The sequence below is a fragment of the Vombatus ursinus genome, unplaced genomic scaffold, assembly GCF_900497805.2.
Source record: "Vombatus ursinus unplaced genomic scaffold, bare-nosed wombat genome assembly UNPS02014780.1, whole genome shotgun sequence".
NCBI classification, from domain to species: domain Eukaryota; kingdom Metazoa; phylum Chordata; class Mammalia; order Diprotodontia; family Vombatidae; genus Vombatus; species Vombatus ursinus.
The window spans coordinates 982,359-988,222 of NW_020954558.1; the positions used below are offsets into that span (position 1 = coordinate 982,359).

The window sequence follows — 5,864 nt, forward strand, 5'->3', positions numbered from 1 at the left end:
ACTTAGATGTTGAGATCCTGTTGTCAGGCCTTCCAGAAATAAGTGAACATTCAGTAAAAATATCTGTTCATTACAATGAAGACTGGAACCTCCATCTGTCTTTACATTTAGTAAGTGCTTAGGAGAGTGGTGTGATCAGGTAGGCAAGAGAATAAATTTCTTCTTCATTGTTTCTGAGGTGTGAACACTAGGTTGTACTCAAAAAGTGGCAAATGTGTTAAATGTAACTAAATGAGATTGGAGCATAGAGCAGGTAGGATAGCCAGGCACTGAGGGTTGGTCCTTTGTGAAGGGAGATAAAGGGATTTTTCCACTATCCCACTCATTATGAGGTTGGCAATTCACACCTTCTTCATGTGAATAGGAAAGGGGAGGATATACTTGAGAAAAGTGTATAAAAGCCTGACTCAGTTGGCTATCTCAGTTTGAGAAACCTCTGCTTATAAACTAGACTCCAGCTGAAGCTGTGTTCTTGACCAAGAAGCCTCCTAGCAGGATAGTAAAGGTAAGATTCCTCCTGGGGAAATGTCTTTTTCTATCAAATCTCTGCAAAATTGAAAGATGGCCTCTTTATAGTTGGAGTCAATTGGAGATATGGGATTTGAACCAGTACCGTGTCATGGTTATAGCTCCAGGACCGTAGTCAAGTTACTTGCTCAGCCTAACCCTCAGACTTGTCATCTGTTAAAGAGGGATTTTAATATTTGTAATATCTGAACTCACAAAACTAAGTATCAAGTGGGATAACACAGAGACCGGTTGCTTGTAGTGTGGTTAGCCTGATAATCACATTAATTTATGTTCACTCACAAGAGGAACAATATCTTGATTCTGATCCATAGCTATGACGGTCTTGGCTATCTTGGCTAGTGAGATAGGCTGCAGCTCAATTCTTGCAGAAGTTCTGAGATGGGACCCAGCACCTATGGCAGTATCTACCTATGCATACAGTAGGCAGTGAGGTAATAAGCATTTATTAAGCTCTTACCATGTACTAGGCATTGTGCTAAGTTTTGGGGACACAAAGAAAGACAAAAGCATGGTCCCTGCTCTCAAGATGCTCACATTCTAATGGACGAGAAAGCAAGCAAACAACTATTTATGCAGAAAATATAAGGTGTGCAACTTGGGTAATCACAGAAAGAAGGGGGCAAGGGGTGATGGGACAGACCTGCTCTAGAAAGGAGGATATTTGAGTTGACCCTTGAATGAAGCCAGGGAGTTTGGTGGATAGAGGCAAGGAAGGGATCATTATGGCTTGGGGAAATGCCAAGGAAGAGGCATAGAGTCAGACCCTCTCAATCCATATTAGCTGCAGCATAGTCTTCCACAATCCTGCTTGCGGGTCTTTGGTACTTGCACTCTTTCTTTCCAACCACTTGCACTATTTTTTCCTTTGACCTGGAAGATCTAGACTTTAGCTATCACCTTTTTCATTACTCCGAATTTTACAAACATTGACAAACATAAACATGTCTATGTACAGAGAACAGTGAAAGAGGTTTATATATGAAACCAAAAAATCCATTTAATTCAGCTTGCTTTTCTTTTCAAATGTATATAATAAATTGTGCAGATGAGTTTCAAAGCTGTACTACTTGTGTCTCTTGAAACTTCTTTTATTCTTTCCTATCCATTTTGTTTGAGATGCTACAAGGACTGTCTTTAATTTCTTTTCTTTTTCTTTCTTTTCTTTCTTTCTTTCCTTCTTTTTCAGTTTGGCATCTTTGGCTCTAGTCCCCTTCTTTCTAGTAATTGTCCTCATAGAACCAAATAAGCAAAGTCAAGCAAAACAAATTCACATTGGCCATGTCCAAAAATACATCTGCCCTTCAGGACCTCCACCTCTCTATCAGGTAATGGGTTGCCTGCTTCATCATTGGTAGTCTTGAGTCATGACTGCTCATTGCATTAATCAGACTTCTTAAGTCTGTCAGGTTTTTGTAATGATAATGTAGTTATTAAAATATTCTCCTGGTTCTGCTCATTTTGCCCTACGTCAGTTCATGTAACATGTCTTTCCAGGTTTTCCTGAATTCACTCCTTTCATCATTTCTTACACTATAATAATTTTCCATTCCATTTTGTATGCCATAATTTTTTCAGCCATTCCTCAACTGATGGGCTTTGACTTTCTTTCCAGGTTTTGCTAGGGCAAAAAGTAATACTGTGTGTGTGTGTGTGTGTGTGTGTGTGTGTCTGCGTGTGTCTGTGTGTATATGTGTGTATGTGAATATGTGTATATGTATGTATGTGTGTATGTATGTGTATGTATGTATGTATGTATATGTGTGTATATGTGTATAAATGTGTGTGTGTGTGTGTGTGTGTGTGTGTGTTGCTCCTTTCCATCATTCTGTTTTCTCTTTGGGGTATATGCCAATTACTGATATCAATTGCACCAAAGAGTATATATAGTTTGGCGACTTTGGTGATTTTATAGGTCCAAATTGCTTTCCAGAATGGATAGACCAGTTCATAAATCAACCAGTAGTACATTAATTTACCTATTTTCCTGCAACCCTTCCAATCATTGTCATTGTCTTTTATTGTCATCCTTGCTAATCAGATGACTCTGAGGTACAACCTTAGAGTATTAATTTGAATTTCTCTATTAGCAATGTAGAACTTTTTTATATGACTATTAATTACTTGGATCTCTACCTTTGAGAATTACTACACATATCCCTTAATCATTTATCAATTGTGGATGCCTCTCATTCTTATATATTTGAATCAATTGTATATGTATGTTAGATTTCAGACCTTCATCAGAAAAACCTCCTACAAAAGTTCCCCTTGACTTGATTCCCTTCTAAATGTAACTGCATTGATTTTTGTTTGTGCAGCTTGATGGTACAGTGGAAAGAACACTGTACTTGGAGACAAGAAGAACTGAGTGCATATCTGGCCTCAGACACTTACTAGCTATATCTCCCCAGGTAAGTCATTTAACTTCTGTCTGCCTCACTTTTCTCAACTGTAAAATGGGGATAATAATAGGACCTACTTCCCAGTGTTGTGAGTATAAAAATGAGATCATATTTGTCAAGTGCTTCGCAAACCTTAAAGAGCTACACAAATTCTAGCTATTATTGTACCAAAACTTCCATTTTAAGTAATAAAAATTGTTCATTTTATCTACTATGATTGTGTCTTGTTTCTACAGAATCTCTTCCTCTTTCCATACCTCTGAGAGGAATCTTCACTTTTGGACTTCAAATTTATTTAGGATGTGATTTTTTTTAATAGTTTGTCTATTAACTATCCATTGAAAGCTTATTGTGGTGTATGTTGTGAATGATGGTTTAAACTTAATGTCTGCCACAATGCTTTCCAAAATTCTCTCTGCAGTTTTTGTGGAATGGTGAGTCTTTTCAACAATAATGCAGTGACTTTGGGTTACCTGAACACCCACTACTTTGAAAGTAAGAAATCTTTCCACACACACACACACACACACACACAAAAACAACCTCCATGGTAGCAAAGCTATAGTATGCTGAGGCAGGTTGAAACAATTGCCAGTTTTGCCAAAGAACCTAGTCTAAAAGGGAAAGGGTAATACACAAGTGACCACAATGAGGCTGAAAACGGGTAGGAAAAAGAATAGGTCAGGTTTTTAGTAATAGATCATAAAAGAGGGTCAATTCCCATTTCTCCTCAGACTGACATCAATTTCAGAAATGTCAGACCTGCAGTATCACATGGGGAGAGAGAGAGAGAAAGAGAGAGAGAGAGAAAGAGAGAGAGAGAGATAGGAATAAGTAGATCTTTCCTTTATGTAATAATTACTAGCTTTCTAAAACCAAGAGCCAGATTATACAGAAAAGGAACAAACTAGAGGCTTTTACTATAAGATCAAGCAAAAAGCAAACTTGTCTGTTACCACCAATACTACATTATGGTGCTAGAAATTCTAGATAAATCAATAAAAAAAGAAAATTGAGAAAATAAATAAAGAGGATGATATGAGGTTTTATTGGGAAACTTTTCACAGTATCTGTGTAAATAAACATAAGGGTTTACTTAGAGAACTGTAGAGAGTCAACTGAAAAAAATGAATTGAGATTTTCTTTACAGATATGCTGAAGTCAAATCTCAAGACAGTCCCATATCAAGCTGCTGCTGCTGACTAGACAAGATGATGCTGAGCACCAAAGGAGAAGAAGGCTTTGTGGTGAAGATCTGGGGCTTGCCTTGGTCATGCTCAGCCAGTGATATCCAACACTTCTTCTCAGAATGCAAAAATTCAAAACAGGGCATCAGGCATCCATTTCATCTATACCAGAGATGGGAGACCAAGTGAGAAGCATTCATTGAACTCGAACCTGAAGATGAAGTCAAACTGACACTGAAAAAGGATAGAGAGTCTATGACACATAGATATGCTGAAGTATTCAAGTCAAACAAGGTTGAGATGGATTGGGTATTGAACCACACTGCTTTAAATTACCTTGACACTACCAGTGATGGCTATGTGCACCTTAGAGGACTCCCATTTAGCTGCAACAAGGAAGACATTATTCAGTTTTTTTCAGGGTTGGATATCATGCCAAATGGGATAACGTTGCCAGTAGACTTTCAAGGGAGGAATAGTGGCAAAGACTTTGTGCAATTTGCCTCCCAGGAAATAGCTGAAAAGGCTCTATAGAACACAAGGAAAGAATAGGGCACAGGTACATTGAAATCTTCAAGAGCAGCCAGGCAGAAGTTAGTATTCATTATGATCTTCCTCAAAAGTTAATGACTAGGCAACATCCAGGTCCTTATGATAGAACTCAGGCTGGCAGATGCTAAGACAGTCTTAGTAGAAGAGCTGGGTTTGAAAGAATGAGGTGTGGTGCCTGTGAAAGTGGGTATACAGGTTATGATGACTACAATGGATATAGTAATGAATATTACTTTGGAAGAGACCTCAATTACTATTTAGGAATGTCTGGTCATAGCTATGGAGACAGCTGGTCTACCTTCCAGAGTCCAGCAGGCCATTTCGTGCACATGAGAGGACTACCTTACAAACTACTGAAAATGATATCTATGATTTTTTTCTCACCACTCAAACCTATAGGAGCACACATTGAAATTGGATATGATGGCAGAGTGACTGGAGAAGCAGATGTTGAATTTGCTACTTACTCATGAAGATATTGTAGCAGCTGTGTCAAAAGACAAAGCAAATATGCAACACAGGTACATAGAACTCTTCTTGAATTCTGTAGCAGAAACAGACAGTGGAGCTTATGATCCCCAGATGATGGAAGGCATGGGCTTCTCAAACCAATCTAGTTATAGCAGTCCATCTAGCCAGAATGTGAATGAAGCTTATGGAGGTGCCTATGACAGTCAGATAAGCATGAACAAATATAAATAACCAAGTTTAAAGGAAAACTTCAGCAACTTTTCAACCACAGATTGTATAGAGAACCAAGAAGAAGTGAACAGCAGCTACAACTTGGGGAGCTTTGCATCTATGGGAATGAATAGTATGGAAGAAATATCAGACACGTCCAGTATGGGAAATGAATCAGTAGTGTATCCTGATAATTGACCCCTAGTCAACTTTTCTAAAGAAAAACAAACAAAAATGAAGGTTTGCAATTCAAGTTTATGGTTTACAATTACCGTTACTGAAATCAGAATTGTTTTTAAAAGCTCCAAGTTTGATATTTTTAGAACACAGGAAAATAATCTTTCATGATAAGCAAGCTGAATAAAGATTACAACTGCTAAAAAAAAATTCAGTATTTCTCAAGGTACTTATGTTGTATGAGTGCTCTTAAGTATTGAGGTTAAAGCAATCTCAGTTCTGTTAAATGTAACTTTTATGCCAGACTATCAGGAATGTCAAAAGGCATTTTGAG

The 5,864-nt window shown here is 37.8% G+C and overlaps 1 pseudogene; it reads left to right on the forward strand.

The window, feature by feature from the left end:
* The first annotated feature begins 4,144 nt into the window (after positions 1-4,144).
* On the forward strand, positions 4,145-5,551 carry LOC114046043 (annotated as a pseudogene).
* The last annotated feature ends 313 nt before the right edge of the window (positions 5,552-5,864 follow it).